The sequence below is a fragment of the Arachis ipaensis genome, chromosome B1 (assembly GCF_059453495.1).
Source record: "Arachis ipaensis isolate K30076 ecotype BB chromosome B1, ASM5945349v1, whole genome shotgun sequence".
In the NCBI taxonomy this organism is placed as follows: Eukaryota; Viridiplantae; Streptophyta; class Magnoliopsida; order Fabales; family Fabaceae; genus Arachis; species Arachis ipaensis.
This window is the reverse complement of record NC_142436.1, coordinates 122768129-122786529: the sequence shown is the minus strand read 5'-3', so window position 1 is coordinate 122786529 and position 18401 is coordinate 122768129. Positions and strand designations below refer to the sequence as shown.

General features: G+C 38.1%; 1 non-coding gene across 1 annotated transcript; it reads left to right on the top strand.

Moving 5' to 3' along the window:
• The first annotated feature begins 9948 nt into the window (after positions 1-9948).
• Positions 9949-10056, top strand: LOC148578205 (small nucleolar RNA R71). The gene has a single exon (XR_015904571.1). It is a non-coding gene; the product is annotated as a small nucleolar RNA R71 (small nucleolar RNA).
• Positions 10057-18401: the final 8345 nt, after the last annotated feature.

The following is an 18401-nucleotide window of genomic DNA, read 5'->3' as shown; positions in this document are numbered from 1 at the left end:
CCAAGCTGGCGTTTAACGCCAGAAACAAGCATCTGCCTGGCGTTAAACGCCTGAAACAGGCTACATTTGGCCGTTTAACGCCAGAAACAAGCAGCAATCTGGCGTTAAACGCCAAGATTGCACAGCAAGGGCGTTTTACACGCCTAATTGGAGTAGGGATGTTAAGTCCTTGACCCCACTTGATCTGTGGACCCCACAGGATCCCCACATTTTCTTCTCTCCTCTTCACACCTTTTCATAACTCTCTTCCCCAAATACCCTTCACCAATCACCTCAATCACTCTTTCCCATCACCTCTTCACCACTCACATCCATCCTCTCTTCCCCATAAACCCCACCTACCTCCAAAATTCAAACTCTTTTCCCTCCAAACCCCTACCCTAATGGCCGAACCCTAAATCCCATCCCACCCCTATATAAACCCCTCTTTCCTTCTTCATTTTCACACAACACCACCCTCTCTTCTTACCCTTGGCCGAATACACCTTCTTCCTCCATCTCCTCCATTCTTTTTCTTTTTCTCCTTCTTTTTTTCTTCTTTTGCTCGGGGATGAGCAAACATTTTAAGTTTGGTGTGGTAAAAGCATAGCTTTTTGTTTTTCCATAACCATTTATGGCACCTAAGGCTAGAGAAACCTTTAGAAAGAGGAAAGGGAAGGCAATTGCTTCCACCTCTGAGTCATGGGAGATGGAGAGATTCATCTCAAAGGTCCATCAAGACTACTTCTATGAAGTTGTGGCTAAGAAGAAAGTGATCCCTGAGGTTCCTTTCAAGCTAAAAAAGAATGAGTATCCGGATATCTGACATGAGATCCGAAGAAGAGGTTGGGAAGTTCTCACCAACCCCATTCAACAAGTCGGGATCTTAATAGTTCAAGAGCTCTATGCAAACGCATGGATCACTAGGAACCATGATCAAAGTGTGAACCCGAATCCAAAGTATTGGCTTACCATGGTTCGGGGGAAATACTTAGATTTCAGTCCGGAAAATGTAAGGCTGGCATTCAACTTGCCAATGATGGAAGAAAATGCACGCCCCTACACAAGAAGGGTCAACTTTGATCAAAGGTTGGACCAAGTCCTCATAGACATATGTGAGGAAGGAGCTCAATGGAAAATTGACTCAAGAGACAAGCCGGTTCAATTAAGAAGGCATGACCTCAAACCAGTGGCTAGGGGATGGCTAGAGTTCATTCAACGCTCAATCATTCCTACTAGTAACCGGTCTGAAGTTACTATAGACCGGGCCATCATGATCCATAGTATCATGATTGGAGAGGAGGTGGAAGTTCATGAGATTATACCTCAAGAACTTTACAAGGTGGCTGACAAGTCCTCCACTTGGGCAAGGTTAGCCTTTCCTCACCTCATATGCCACCTCTGTAATTTGGCAGGAATTGACATAGAGGGAGACATCCTCATTGAAGAGGACAAGCCCATCACTAAGAAAATGATGGAGCAAATAAGAGATCATGGACCTCAACAAGAGCATGAGGAAACTGCCCCACCATGAAATCCCTGAGATGCCTCAAGGGATGCACTTTCCTCCACAAAACTATTGGGAGCAAATCAACACCTCCCTAGGAGAATTAAGTTCCAACATGGGACAACTAAGGGTGGAACACCAAGAGTACTCCATCATCCTTCATGAGATTAGAGAAGATCAAAGAGCTATGAGGGAGGAGCAACAAAGGCAAGGAAGAGACATAGAGGAGCTCAAAAGCACCATTGGTTCTTCAAGAAGAGGAAGACACCACCCTCACTAAGGTAGACTCATTCCTTAATCTCCTTGTCTATTTATTTTTCTGTTTTTTCGTTTACTATGCTTTATGTTTGTGTCTTCATTACATGATCATTAGTGTTTACGTGTATATGTCTTAAAGTTATGAATATCCTATGAATCCATCACCTCTCTTAAATAAAAAATGTTTTAATTACAAAAGAACAAGAAGTACATGGTTTCGAATTCATCCTTGAAACTGGTTTAATTATTTTGATGTGGTGACAATACTTTTTGTTTTCTGAATGAATGCTTGAACAGTGCATATGTCTTTTGAATTTGTTGTTTATTAATGTTAAATATGTTGGCTCTTGAAAGAATGATGAAAAAGGAGACATGTTATTTGATAATCTGAAAAATTATAAAAATGATTCTTGAAGCAGGAAAAAGCAGTGAATACAAAAGCTTGCAGAAAAGAAAAAAGAGAGAAAAGAAAAATGGCGAAAAAAAATAGAAAAAGAAAAAGCAAGCAGAAAAAGCCAAAAGCTCTTTAAACCAAAAGGCAAGAGCAAAAAGCCAATAGCCCTTAAAACCAAAAGGCAAGGGTAATAAAAAGGATCCAAGGCTTTGAGCATCAGTGGATAGGAGGGCCTAAAGGAATAAAATCCTGACCTAAGCGGCTAAACCAAGCTGTCCCTAACCATGTGCTTGTGGCGTGAAGGTGTCAAGTGAAAACTTGAGACTGAGCGGTTAAAGTCGAGGTCCAAAGCAAAAGAAGAGTGTGCTTAAGAACCCTGGACACCTCTAATTGGGGACTCTAGCAAAGCTGAGTCACAATCTGAAAAGGTTCACCCAGTTATATGTCTGTGGCATTTATGTATCCGGTGGTAATACTGGAAAACAAAGTGCTTAGGGCCACGGCCAAGACTCATAAAGTAGCTGTGTTCAAGAATCAACATACTGAACTAGGAGAATCAATAACATTATCTGAATTCTGAGTTCCTATAGATGCCAATCATTTTGAACTTCAATGGATAAAGTGAGATGCCAAAACTATTCATGAGGCAAAAAGCTACTAGTCCCGCTCATCTAATTGGAGCTAAGTTTCATTGATATTTTGGAATTTATAGTATATTCTCTTCTTTTTATCCTATTTAATTTTCAGTTGCTTAGGGACAAGCAACAATTTAAGTTTGGTGTTGTGATGAGCGGATAATTTATACGCTTTTTGGCATTGTTTTTACATAGTTTTCAATATAATTTGATTAGTTTTTAGTATATTTTTATTAGTTTTTAATTAAAAATCACATTTCTAGACTTTACTATGAGTTTGTGTGTTTTTCTGTGATTTCAGGTAATTTCTGGCTGAAATTGAGGGACTTGAGCAAAAATCAGATTCAGAGGTTGAAGAAGGACTACAGATGCTGCTGGATTCTGACCTCCGTGCACTCAAAGTGAATTTTCTGGAGTTACAGAACTCCAAATGGCACGCTCTCAATTGCGTTGGAAAGCAGACATCCAGGGCTTTGCCCGAGTTTAGATGACGCAAACTGGCGTTCAACGCCAGTTCCATGTTGCATTCTGGAGTTAAACTCTAGAAACAGGTTGCAAAGTGGAGTTAAACGCCAGAAACAAGTTATAAACTGGCGTTCAACTCCAAGAAAGACCTCTACACGTGTAAAGCTCAATGCTCAGCTTAAGCACACACCAAGTGGGCCCCAGAAGTGGATTTTTGCATCATTTACTCAATTCTGTAAACCCTAGTAACAAGTCTGATATAAATAGGACCTTTTACTATTGTATTAGACATCTTTGATCAGTTTTACGCTATCTTAGACCTTTATGGGGGCTGGCCTCTCGGCCATGCCTAGACCTTGTTCTTATGTATTTTCAACGGTAGAGTCTCTACACACCATAGATTAAGGTGTGGAGCTCTACTGTTCCTCATGAATTAATACAAAGTACTATCGTTTTTCTATAAAATTCAAGCTTATTCTGATTCCAAGATATTCATTCGCACTTCAATATGAATGTGATGATCATGACAGTCATCATCATTCCCAACCTATGAATGCGTGCCTGACAACCACTTCCGTTCTACCTTAGATTGAATGAATATCTCTGGGATTCCTTAATCAGAGTCTTCGTGGTATAAGTTAGAATCCATGGACGGCCATTCTTGAGATCCGAAAAGTCTAAACCTTGTCTGTGGTATTCCGAGTAGGATCTGGGAAGGAATGGCTACAACGAGCTTCAAACTCGCGAGTACTGGGCGTAATGACAGACACAAAAGGATCAATGGATCCTATTCCAGTATGATCGAGAACCGACAGATGATTAGCCATACAGTGACAGGGCATTGGACCATTTTCACTGAGAGGACTGGATGTAGCCATTGACAACGGTGACGCCTAACATACAACTTGCCATAGAAAGGAGTATGAATGATTGGATGAAGACAATAGAAAAGCAGAGGTTCAGGAGGAACAAGCATCTTCATACGCTTATCTGAAACTCTCACCAATGAATTACATAAGTACCTCTATCTTTAATTTACGTTTTATTTATATTTTAATTATATTTTAATTATCGAATATCCATAACCATATGAATCTGCCTGACTGAGATTTTCAAGATGACCATAGCTTGCTTCAAGCCGACAATCTCTGTGGGATCGACCCTTACTCACGTAAGGTTTATTACTTGGACGACCCAGTGCACTTGCTGGTTAGTTGTGCGGAGTTGTGACAAAGAACTAAGATTATGAACGTGCGTATTAAGTTTTTAGCACCGTTACCAAGGAATGAACCGTCACGATTTCTACACACTAAGATATCTATGTAATTCATTGGTGAGAATTTCAGATAAGTGTATAGAGATGCTTTCGTTCCTCCTGAACCTCTGCTTTCCTGCTGTCTTCATCCAATCATTCCTACTCTTTTCCATGGCAAGCTGTATATTGGGCATCCCCGTTGTCAATGGCTACATCCCGTCCTCTCTGTGAAAATGGTCCAATGCGCTGTCACTACATGGCTAATCATCTGTCGGTTCTCGATCATACTGGAATAGGATTTACTATCCTCTTGCGTCTGTCACTACGCCCAACACTCGCGAGTTTGAAGCTCGTCACAGCCATCCCTTCCCAGATCCTACTCGGAATACCACAGACAAGGTTTAGACTTTCCGAATCTCAGGAATGGCCGTCCAGGGGTTCTAACTTATACCACGAAGACTCTAATATCTCAGACTCGGTCCCCTGTATTAGATATCCAAGAGATACTCATTCTATCTCATCTTCATGTAGAACGGAAGTGGTTGTCAGGCATGTGTTCATAAGTGAGAATAGTGATGAGCGTCACATAATCATCATATTCATCATGTTCTTGGGTGCGAATGAATATCTTAGAATAGGAATAAGCTTGAATTAAATAGAAAAACAATAGTACTTCGCATTAATTCATGAGGAACAGCAGAGCTCCACACCTTAATCTATGGTGTGTAGAAACTCTACCATTGAAAATACATAAGTGATGAGGTTTAGGCATGGCCGAATGGCCAGCCCCCATAAAGGTCTAAGATAGCATAAAACTGATCAATGATAGATCCGAAGATGTAAATACAATAGTAAAAAGTCCTATTTATACTAAACTAGTTACTAGGGTTTACAGAAATGAGTAAATGATACAGAAATCTACTTCCGGGGCCCACTTGGTGTGTGCTTGGGCTGAGCATTGAGCTTTACACGTGTAGAGGTTTCTCTTGGAGTTGAACGCCAGTTTGTAACCTGTTTCTGGCGTTTAACTCCAGAATAGGGCAGGAAGCTGGCGTTGAACGCCAGTTTGCGTCATCTAAACTCGGGCAAAGTATGGACTATTATATATTGCTGGAAAGCCCTGGATGTCTACTTTCCAACGCAATTAAGAGCGCGCTATTTGAAGTTCTGTAGCTTCAGAAAATCTACTTTGAGTGCAGGGAGGTCAGAATCCAACAGCAACTGCAGTCCTTCTTCAACCTCTGAATCTGATTTTTGCTCAAGTCCCTCAATTTCAGCCAGAAAATACCTTAAATCACAGAAAAACACACAAAATCATAGTAAAGTCCAGAAATATGGTTTTTAATTAAAAATTAATAAAAATATACTAAAAACTAACTAAATCATATTGAAAACTATGTAAAAACAATGCCAAAAAGCGTATAAATTATCCGCTCATCACAACACCAAAGTTAAATTGTTGCTTGTCCCCAAGCAACTGAAAATAAAATAGGATAAAAAGAAGAGAATATACTATAAATTCCAAAATATCAATGAAACTTAGCTCCAATCGGATGAGCGGGACTAGTAGCTTTTTGCCTCTTGAATAGTTTTGGCATTTCACTGTATCCATTGAAGTTCAGAATGATTGGCATCTATAGGAACTTAGAATTTAGATAGTGTTATTGATTCTCCTAGTTCAGTATGTTGATTCTTGAACACAGCTACTTTATGAGTCTTGGCCGTGGCCCTAAGCACTTTGTTTTCCAGTATTACCACCGGATACATAAATGCCACAGACACATAACTGGGTGAACCTTTTCAAATTGTGACTCAGCTTTGCTAGAGTCCCCAATTAGAGGTGTCCAGGGTTCTTAAGCACACTCTTCTTTTTGCTTTGGACCTTGACTTTAACCGCTCAGTCTCAAGTTTTCACTTGACACCTTCACGCCACAAGCACATGGTTAGGGACAGCTTGGTTTAGCCGCTTAGGCCAGGATTTTATTCCTTTAGGCCCTCCTATCCACTGATGCTCAAAGCCTTGGATCCTTTTTATTATCCTTGCCTTTTGGTTTTAAGGGCTATTAGCTTTTTGCTCTTGCCTTTTGGTTTAAAGAGCTTTTGGCTTTTTCTGCTTGCTTTTTCTTTTTCTTTTTCTCTTTCTTTTTTTTCGCTATTTTTCTCTTTTTTTTCGCAAGCTTTTGTATTCACTACTTTTTCTTGCTTCAAGAATCATTTTTTATGATTTTTCAGATTATCAAATAACATGTCTCCTTTTCATCATTCTTTCAAGAGCCAACATATTTAACATTCATAAACATCAAATTCAAAAGACATATACATTGTTCAAGCGTTCATTTAGAAAACAAAAAGTATTGTCACCACATCAAAATAATTAAACTAATTTCAAGGATGAATTTGAAACCCTGTACTTCTTGTTCTTTTGTTTTTAGAACATTTTTAATTTAAGAGAGGTGATAGATTCATAGGACATTCATAACTTTAAGGCATAGACACTTAGACACTAGTGATCATATAGTGAAGACCCAAACATAAATAAAATATAAAGCTCAAAAATCGAAAAACAGTAAAATAAATAGACAAGGAGATTAAGGAATGAGTCCACCTTAGTGAGGGTGGCGTCTTCCTCTTCTTGAAGAACCAATGGTGCTCTTGAGCTCCTCTATGTCTCTTCCTTGTCTTTGTTGCTCCTCCCTCATAGCTCTTTGATCTTCTCTTATTTCATGAAGGATGATGAAGTGCCCTTGATGCTCCACCCTTAGTTGTCCCATGTTGGAACTTAATTTTCCTAGGGAGGTGTTGATTTGCTCCCAATAGTTTTGTGGAGGAAGGTGCATCCCCTGAGGCATCTCAGGGATTTCATGGTGAGGAATTTCCTCATGCTCTTGTTGAGATCCATGCTCTCTTGTTTGCTCCATCCTTTTCTTAGTGATGGACTTCTCCTCTTCAATGAGGATGTCTCTGGCCTTAGGTGCTATAAATAGTTATGAAAAAAAAAGCAATGTTTTTACCACACCAAACTTAGAAGGTTTGCTCGTCCTCGAGCAAAAGAAGAAAGAAGTAAGTAGAAGAAGAAGAAAATGGAGGAGATGGAGGTGTGTGAATGGTTCGGTCAAAGGGGTTTTAGGTGGTTATGATGTGTGAAAAGGAAGGAGTGATGGTTTGAATTTGAGTGGGTGGGTGTAGGTGGGTTGTATGATGGTTTTGGAGGAGTAATGAAGGTGATTGGTGAAGGGTATTTGTGGAAGAGAGTTATGAAAAGGTGTGAAGAGGAGAGAAGAAGTGGTGGGGATCCTGTGGGGTCCACAGATCCAGTGGGGCCAAGGACTTAACATCCCTGCTCCAATTAGGCGTGTAAAACGCCCTTGTTGTGCAATCCTAGCGTTTAACGCCAGACTGCTGCTTGTTTCTGGCGTTAAACGCCCAAATGTAGCCTGTTTCTGGCATTTAACGCCAGGTAGATGCTTGTTTCTGGCGTTAAACGCCAGCTTGGTGCTTGTTTCTGGCGTTAAACGCCAGACAGATGCTTGTTTCTGGCGTTTAAACGCCAGAATGCTCCTCCTTCAGGGTGTGCTATTTTTAATGCTGTTTTTCATTCTGTTTTTTATTTTTCAGTAGTTTTTGTGACTCCACATGATCATCAACCTAATAAAACATGAAATAACAAAAAGAAAATAAAATAGATATGATTAAATAACATTGGGTTGCCTCCCAACAAGCGCTTCTTTAATGTCAGTAGCTTGACAGTGAGCTCTCATGGAGCCTCACAGATAATCAGAGCAAGGTTGGAACCTCCCAACACCAAACTTAGAGTTTGAATGTGAGGGTTCAACACCAAACTTAGAGTTTGGTTGTGGCTTTCCAACACAAAACTTAAAGTTTGACTGTGGGGCTTTGGTTGACTCTGCAGTGAGAGAAGCTTTTCATGCTTCCTCTCCATGGTTACAGAAAGAGATCCTTGAGTTTTAAACACAAGGTTGTCCTCATTCAGTTGAAGGACCAACTCTCCTCTGTCCACATCAATCACAGCTCTTGCTGTGGCTAAGAAGGGTCTTCCAAGGATGATGGATTCATCCTCATCCTTCCCAGTATCTAGGATTATGAAATCAGCAGGGATATAAAGGCCTTCAACCTTTACTAGCACGTCCTCTACTAGTCCATAAGCCTGTTTTCTTGAGTTGTCTGCCATCTCTAATGAGATTCTGGCAGCTTGCACCTCAAAGATCCCAAGTTTTTCCATTACAGAGAGTGGCATTAAGTTTATTCCTGACCCCAGATCACATAGAGCCTTCTCAAAGGTCATGGTGCCTATGTTACAGGAAATTAGGAATTTACCAGAATCCTGTTTCTTTTGAGGTAAGTTCTGCCTATCCAATGCATTCAGTTCATTGGTGAGCAAGGGAAGTTCATCTTCCCAAGTCTCATTACCAAATAATTTGGCATTTAGCTTCATGATTGCACCAAGGTACTTAGCAGCTTGCTCTTTAGTAACGTCTTCATTCTCTTCAGAAGAAGAATACTCATCAGAGCTCATGAAGGGCAGAAGGAGGTTCAATGGAATCTCTATGGTCTCTAGATGAGCCTCAGATTCCTTTGGTTCCTCAAAGGAAAACTCCTTATTGGTCACTGAACGTCCCAGGAGGTCTTCCTCACTAGGATTCACGTCCTCCTCCTCCCTTGTAGGTTCGGCCATGATGGTCAAATCTATGGCCTTGCACTCTCTCTTTGGATTTTCTTCTGTATTGCTTGGGAGAGTACTAGGAGGAATTTCAGTGACCCTTTTACTCAGCTGGCCCACTTGTGCCTCCAAATTTCTAATGGAGGACCTTGTTTCATTCATGAAACTCACAGTGGCCTTAGATAGATCAGAGACTATATTTACTAAGCTAGATGGGTTATGCTCAGAATTCTCTGTCTGTTGCTGAATGGATGATGGAAAAGGTTTGCTATTGCTAAACCTGTTTCTTCCACCATTATTAAAGCCTTGTTGAGGCTTTTGTTGATCCTTCCATGAGAAATTTGGATGATTTATCCATGAGGGATTATAGGTGTTTCCATAGGGTTCACCCATGTAATTCACCTCTGCTATTGCAGGGTTCTCAGGATCATAAGCTTCTTCTTCAGAAGATGCCTCTTTAGTACTGTTGGATGATTCCTTCAATCCATTCAGACTCTGAGAGATCATATTGACTTACTGAGTCAATATTTTATTCTAAGCCAATATGGCATTCAGAGTATCAATTTCAAGAACTCCCTTCCTTATAAGCGTCCCATTACTCATAGGATTCGTTTCAGAAGTGTACATGAACTGGTTATTTGCAACCATGTCAATGAGTTCTTGAGCTTCTGCAGGCATTTTCTTTAGGTGAATGGATCCACCTGCAGAATGGTGCAATAACATTTTAGATAATTCAGACAGACCATAATAGAATATATCCAGGATGGTCCATTCTGAAAGCATGTCAGAAGGACACTTTTTGGTCAGTTCCTTGTATCTCTCCCAAGCTTCATAGAGGGATTCACCTTCTTTTTGTCTGAAGGTTTGAACATCCACTCTAAGCTTACTAAGCTTTTGAGGAGGAAAGAACTTGGCTAAGAAAGCCGTGACCAGCTTATCCCAAGAGTTCAGGCTGTCTTTAGGTTGAGAGTCCAACCATATTCTTGCTCTGTCTCTTACAGCAAATGGGAAAAGCATAAGCCTGTAGACCTCGGGATCAACCCCATTGGTCTTAACAGTATCATAGATTTGTAAGAATTCAGTTAAGAATTGAAAAGGATCTTCTGATGGAAGTCTATAAAACTTGCAGTTCTGTTGCATCAGAGAAACTAATTGAGGTTTCAGCTCAAAATTGTTTGCTCCAATAGTAGGGATTGAGATACTTCTTCCATGTAAATTGGAATTTGGTGTAGTAAAGTCACCAAGCATCTTCCTTGCATTGTTATTATTTTTGGCCATGTCTCCTTCTTTTTCAAAAATTTCTGTCAGATTTTCTCCAGAGAGTTGTGCTTTAGCTTCCCTTAGCTTCCTCTTCAGAGTCCTTTCAGGTTCAGGATCAGCTTCGACAAGAATGTTCTTATCCTTGTTCCTGCTCATATGAAAAAGAAGAGAACACAAAAGAAAATATGGAATCCTCTATGTCACAGTATAGAGATTCCTTATGTAAGTATAAGAAGAGAAGAATGGAGAAGAGAGAAGATGAAGAATTCGAATTTCAAATTAAAATAAAAGAAAAATATTTTTGTTTTTATTAAATTAATTAATTAGAATTCGAAAATATAAAAAGAAATAAAATAAGATTGAAATTTAAAACAATTAGTTAATTAAAAAGAATTTTGAAAAAAAAGGTTAGTGATTTTCGAAAATTAGAGAGAGATAATTAGTTAGGTAGTTTTGAAAAAAGATATGACTGAAACAAAAAGATAAGATTGATTGAAAAAGATTTGAAGCTTAATTTTTGAAAAGATAAGAAGTTAGAAAAGATTTTGAAATTGATTTTGAAAAAGATGTGATTGAAATTTATTTTGAAAAAGATTTGAAAAAGAAATTTAAAAAGATTTTATTTTTGAAATCAAAGTTGATTGCTTGACTAACAAGAAACTAAAAAGATATGATTCTAGAGTTTAAAGATTGAACCTTTCTTACTAGGAAAGTAACAACTTGAAAAGTTTTTGAATCAATCACATTAATTGTTAGTAATAATTTTGGAAAAAATGGAAATAAGAAAAAGATTTTGAAAATAAATTTTGAAAATTTTGAAAAATCATAAGAAAAATGAAAAAAATTTGATTTTTGAAAAAGATTTGAAAAAGATAGAATTTTTAAATTGAAAATTTGATTTAACTCATAAGAAACAACTAGATTTTAAAAAATTTTTGAAAAAGTCAACTCAAATTTTCGAAATTTATGAGTGAAATAAGGGAAAGATATTTTTTTTATTTTTGAATTTTTAATGAAGAAAGAGAAAAACACAAAAAAGACACAAGACATAAAAATTATGAATCAAAACACACAATGCATGCAAGAACACTATGAATGTCAAGATGAACACCAAGAACTTATTTTTGAAAATTTTTAAGAAAAGAAAAACATGCAAGACACCAAACTTAGAAATTTTCAATAATTAGACACTAATAAATTAAAAATTCATATGAAAAACAAGAAAAGACAACAAACAAGAAAAATTTAAAGATCAAACAAAGAAATTCATCAAGAACAACTTGAAGATCATGAAGAACAAATGCATGAGTTTTCGAAAATTTTAAGAAAAATTAAAAAGATGCAATTGACACCAAACTTAAAAATTGACACAAGACTCAAACAAGAAACACAAAATATTTTTGGTTTTTATGATTTTGTAAATTTTTTTGGAGTTTTTTCGAAAATTATTTTGGGAAAAACGAAAAAGAAGAAATTTTTTTTTGTATTATTTTCGAAAATAAGAAATAAAAAGCTTAAAAATAAAATAAAATTACCTAATCTGAGCAACAAGATGAACCGTCAGTTGTCCAAACTCGAACAATCCCCGGCAACGGCGCCAAAAACTTGGTGCACGAAATTGCGATCATCAACAATGACGCCAAAGACTTAGTGCTCTCAAACGTGAATCACACTTTGTCACAACTTCGCACAACTAACCAGCAAGTGCACTGGGTCGTCCAAGTAATAAACCTTACGTGAGTAAGGGTCGATCCCACGGAGATTATCGGCTTGAAGCAAGCTATGGTCACCTTGTAAATCTCAGTCAGGCGGATTCAATTGGTTATGGGGATTTAATAATTAAAAGATAAATAAAACGTAAAATAAGGATAGAGATACTTATGTAATTCATTGGTGAGAATTTCAGATAAGCGTATAGAGATGCTTTCGTTCCTCCTGAACCTCTGCTTTCCTGCTGTCTTCATCCAATCATTCCTACTCCTTTCCATGGCAAGCTGTATGTTGGGCATCACCGTTGTCAATGGCTACATCCTGTCCTCTCTGTGAAAATGGTCCAATGCGCTGTCACTGCATGGCTAATCATCTGTCGGTTCTCGATCATATTGGAATAGGATTTACTATCCTTTTGCGTCTGTCACTACGCCCAGCACTCGCGAGTTTGAAGCTCGTCACAGCCATCCCTTCCCAGATCCTACTCGGAATACCACAGACAAGGTTTAGAATTTCCGGATCTCAGGAATGGCCGTCCATGGGTTCTAACTTATACCACGAAGACTTTAATATCTCGGACTCGGTCCCCTGTATTAGATATCCAAGAGATACTCATTCTATCTCATCTTCATGTAGATCGGAAGTGGTTGTCAGGCACGTGTTCATAAGTGAGAATAGTGATGAGCGTCACATAATCATCACATTCATCATGTTCTTGGGTGCGAATGAATATCTTAGAATAGGAATAAGCTTGAATTGAATAGAAAAACAATAGTACTTCGCATTAATTCATGAGGAACAGCAGAGCTCCACACCTTAATCTATGATGTGTAGAAACTCTACCGTTGAAAATACATAAGTGATGAGGTTCAGGCATGGCCGAATGGCCAGCCCCCATAAAGGTCTAAGATAGCATAAAACTGATCAAAGATAGATCCGAAGATGTAAATACAATAGTAAAAAGTCCTATTTATACTAAACTAGTTACTAGGGTTTATAGAAATGAGTAAATGATGCAGAAATTCACTTCCGGGGCCCACTTGGTGTGTGCTTGGGCTGAGCATTGAGCTTTACACGTGTAGAGGCTTCTCTTGGAGTTGAACGCCAGTTTGTAACCTGTTTCTGGCGTTTAACTCCACTTTGCAACCTGTTTCTGGCGTTTAACTCCAGAATAGGGCAGGAAGCTGGCGTTGAACACCAGTTTGCATCATCTAAACTCGGGAAAATTATGGACTATTATATATTTCTGGAAAGCCCTGGATGTCTACTTTCCAACGCAATTGAAAGTGCACCATTTGGAGTTCTGTAGCTCCAGAAAATCCACTTTGTGTGTAGGGAGGTCAGAATCCAACAGCATCTGCAGTCCTTCTTCAACCTCTGAATCTGATTTTTGCTCAAGTCCCTCAATTTCAGCCAGAAAATACCTGAAATCATAGAAAAATACACAAACTCATAGTAAAGTCCAGAAATGTGGTTTTTAATTAAAAACTAATAAAAATATACTAAAAACTAACTAAATCATTCTGAAAACTATGTAAAAACAATGCCAAAAAGCGTATAAATTATCTGCTCATTAGTACCCTTGTAAAAAAAAGCAAAGGGATAAAATACAAATCCTAAAAATATAAAACTTTCCTCTATTGAGTTGGAGGAGATTTCTTAAGAGTAGAATCTTCGTAAGTTTGCAGCATTTCATGATTTCGATAGCTTGGTACTGTTGAGATTCTCGAGTCTATATGATCCTTTGTTGATTACAGTCCCGATCTAATGTCGTTGCATCATAGTACTAGGTCCTCCTCTCAAAATTCTAACTTTATGACTTTTCGATTGTATCTCTGACTTATCTTTTGCTTTAGGGCTAGTTCTTGCAGGTGTGCTATGCTTCTTACTTCATCAACTAAGTCTCTGGCTGCCGCTTGGTTCCCTGACTTCTACTGGGATGATGACTTCTACTCCATACGTTAGCCTGAAGGGGTTTCCCTAGTCGAGCTCTGGGGTGATGTTCAGTATGACCAGAACACTAACCCGAGTTCATCTGCCCATAGGCCTTTAGCTTTGAACAATATTTTCTTTAGTCCTTTCAGAATGACCTTGTTGGCCGCTTCAACCTGGCCATTAGTCCGAAGGTCTTCTATTGAGCTGAAACTTTGCGAGATGTCAAACCATTCTAAGAATTCTTGAAAACTTTTCTCGTTTTCTGATACCACGACTTCAGGTATGCCGAATCTAGTTATGACTTGTTTCCAGAAGAATGCTTTATGGAAGATATGCCATATGGAGTGTACTTTGTATTGCTTAAAAGTCTTTACTAGTTGAAGCGAGTCCTGGATGATGGTCAGCTAGAAATATCTGACTTGGATAACTTTTAGCGCATGGGTTATGCCTCTGACATGGAGGCCACAACGTCCCTCATGGATTTCTTGTAGAACATCGTTCGTCTGATGAAGTTCCAGGCATTTGAGGAGGGGCTAGGTGAGTCTTCTTTTATACAGTTGTCGTGCTATGATGGTGTACTTAGCATCTTTTCCCCTCACGCACTTTGCTTCTCCCAGTTGGTGGGTAAGTCTCTCTTTTCTAGGTATCGTATGATGTGGGTGGTCCATGACTGTTCGTTATACACTAGGAGGTTTACTTGGAATGTTGGGGACATGGAGCGTGTTCTCACGACCTCTTATATTAAAGAACAATTTTTGAAGTAAGGCTTGGTACTTGCTAGCTTAGAGTGAGAGTAGGTCTGCTCGCACGTTCTTCTCCCTGGGTATGTGCTGGACCGTTACCTTGTCAAAGACAACCAACAACTTCTTTACCTTGGAGAGGTATCTTTTGCAATAAGGGGTTTTGTGACTGGTAATTTCCCTTAATCTGAGAGCTGATTATCTAGAGAATCACTACATGTAACACCCTACCACACAGAACTGTATGCTTAAGCCGTAAAACAGAGGTGGTGTGGTATTACGACCTCTAATATATATATATATATATATATAACGGTAGCTGAAAGAATATAATATCCAAGGAGCCTTGAAGGTTGGTTTAAGCAGATCGTGAAAAACAAAGGCGCAACGCTCAAGACAACGATTACTTGTGTACAAAGAAAGTATAGATACATAAATATATAATAGGATCGAAGTGTCAAGGATACAAATAATCAAGCTCCGGGCTCAACCTGTGAAGCTAAGGCTGGTCGAAGAATATTTACACAGATATTTACAATCCCAAGATCCAAAATACTCAAAACAGACCCTATGTCTGCATCAAGCCTCTATGAGGCACAAAAGTAAAATATATATACAATGAGAGTTCTATACATATATATATATATATATATATATATATATATATATATATATATATATATATATATATATATAAACATAGTAAAATACAACATCCAAAAGTCCCACTTTCCTGCAGAGTAAGTCCAGACGCCTAGTGAGGTGACTCTCGACCTACATCTGAAAAAGATAACACATGTATGGGATAAGAACCAGGAGTTCTCAGCATGGTAATGGTGCCAGCATACATAATATATAAGATCCCGGAAAAGCCAGAGATGATCCTAGAACTCCGACACTCAGATATAAAGCTTAGAGTTAAAGTTTAAAGCCATAATACAAGTTGAGCTATCTAAGGTTCCTAAGTCTACCTCAATTCTACTTATTCCTCAGCTTCTCACCTTCCTCCAATCCTCCAAAAACTTTGGTGCACAGACAAGGAATACAGATGAAGCAAACACAAGTAGGATACAGATACAATAGGTAGCAAATATAGCAGGTAAGCATAATAATCACATAGGCAAGCTCAATTAATGCACAATCAAACAAAATACACATATGCATATGATGGATGCCTGCCCTATGGCTGATAAGTCTTATCTGTCGGTTATAAAGCCAGCCCGACATGTTCGGTAGCTAACCTTGGACAGTCTCTCATGTGCGCTGAAAGAGCTGGAAGATTGATGGTTTAGAAATTATAGTAAACTCTCGTTGCAAGTATAGTTACTAAACCAAGCAATCAACCTTTCTTACAAACGTTTGGTTGTCACAAGTAACAAACCCCTTTAAAATTGATAACTGAGTATTTAAACCTCGGGTCATCTTCTCAAGGAATTGTAGGGAGGTATGTTCTTATTTTTGGTTATGAGTTTGTAAATTGGGGGTTTTGAAAGTAAGGAACGAGTAATTTAAATGACAAGTCGTTAAAATAATAAATAACAAGGATCTTGGCAAGGTATAAGAACTGGAAGTCCTATCCTAGTTATCCTTATCAATTGTGATGAGAATTGGATTTTTCTCCCACTTTGTTAACCTCTAACTATGAAGGTAAGTTAAGTGGATGAATTAATTCTGATTCCTCAAGTCCTAGTCTTTTCTTGGGAAAAGTTAGAGTTATTGGAACTTGAATTAATTCTTGAAGAATTCTAATTTTCAATCAACAATGAGTTTGATAACTCGTGAGTTACCAATTACTTAACCAAGACCAAAAGGAAGAAAATCTACCAGAATAAAAATGTCTTCAGATTGGAAGCAATAATAACATAAATAAAAGTAAGCAATCATAAACTGAAATACCTCAAATAACATTAATTAGGAGAATCATATGTAACATGGAAGAGTTTCATAAATTAAATTAAGAAAATAATAAAAGGAAAATTGAACCTGATAAAAAGAAACAATCCTGAAAGCAAGAGAAATCCTAATCCTAAATCCTAAGAGAGAGGAGAGAACCTCTCTCTCTAAGAACTACATCTACTCCTAAAATTATGAATATGAAAAGCATGATTATGAATGGATGCCTTCCCCCACTTTATAGCCTCTAATCTGTGTGTTCTGGGCTGAAAACTGGGTCAAAAACAGCCCAAAAATCACCCCCAGCGATTTCTGTTACGTTCAGGTCGCGGAAAAGTGACGCGGAGGCGTCGTCCACGCGTTAGCGTGGATTGAAGTTCGCAGATGCGACGCGGGCGCGTTCTTCACGCGTTCGCGTTGCCTAACGTCGGGGCAGCTATAGTAAATTATATATCAAATCGAAGCCCCAGACGTTAGCTTTCCAACGTAACTGGAACTGCGTCATTTGGATCTCTGTAGCTAAAGTTATAGCCGTTTGAGTGCGAAGAGGTTAGACTGGACAGCTTAGCAATTTCTCCAACTTCTTGTATTCCTTCCACTTTTGCATGCTTCCTTTCCATCCCTGAGTCATTCCTGCCCTGTAATCTCTGAAATCACTTAACACACATATAAAGATATCTAATAGTAATAAGAGAGGATTTAAACATAGGGAACTTAAGGCCAAAGAAGTATGTTTTCAATCAAAGCACATAATTAGGAAGACAAATGTAAAACCATGTAAATAGTATGAATAAGTGGGTAAAGAGTTGATAAAAACCACTCAATTGAGCACAAGATAAATCATAAAATAGTGGTTTATCAACCTCCCCACATTTAAATATTAGCATGTCCTCATGCTAAGCTCAAGAGAAGCTATAAAGATGAAGAGGAATGGTAGATTAATATGAAATGCAACCTATCTATATGAATACAACTACATGCAAAATGTTTCTACCTACTTAGTTAAAAGTAAAAAAATCCTTCAAGAAGAAATATGAACTGGATTTCACTAATTCAAATCATGAAAATGAAGTACAAATAGACTTGCAAGAAGAAAATAGCTCATGGAAGCAGGGAACAAGGAATTGAGCATCGAATCCTCACTGGTAGTGTATACACTCTAATCACTCAAGTGTTTAAGGTTCGATTCTCTCAATTCTCTACTAACCTTGCTTTCTAAGGCTTGCTCTTCATCTAACAATCAACAAAAGTTTAATGCTCAGATACACATATCAAGAGGTCTTTTAAGGGTTGTAATGGGATTAGGGTCAAGGTAGGATTGTATTTGGCCAAGTGGACTGAAATCTGAATCCTTAATTAACTTAAACTTTTCCCACCTAACTTAAGACAATCCATGTAATCAAAGTACAAAACCTAACTGTCCATTAACCATGTTTTCCACATATTCATGCATTCTAATTTCAAGTACAGTACATATGCATTACTTTCACCACTTATTTTGGGGCATTTTGTCCCCTTTTTGCTTAATTGCTCTTTTTTTTTCTCACTTCTTTTTTTTATATATATATTATTATTTTTTTCTTTTATTTTTCTCAATGCATATGATTAAATTATTGGGTGCATGAATCATGTCCTAAACATTTTTTTTCACATTTTCAGAAAATTCTAACATACTCAATTCTCAAACCAAAT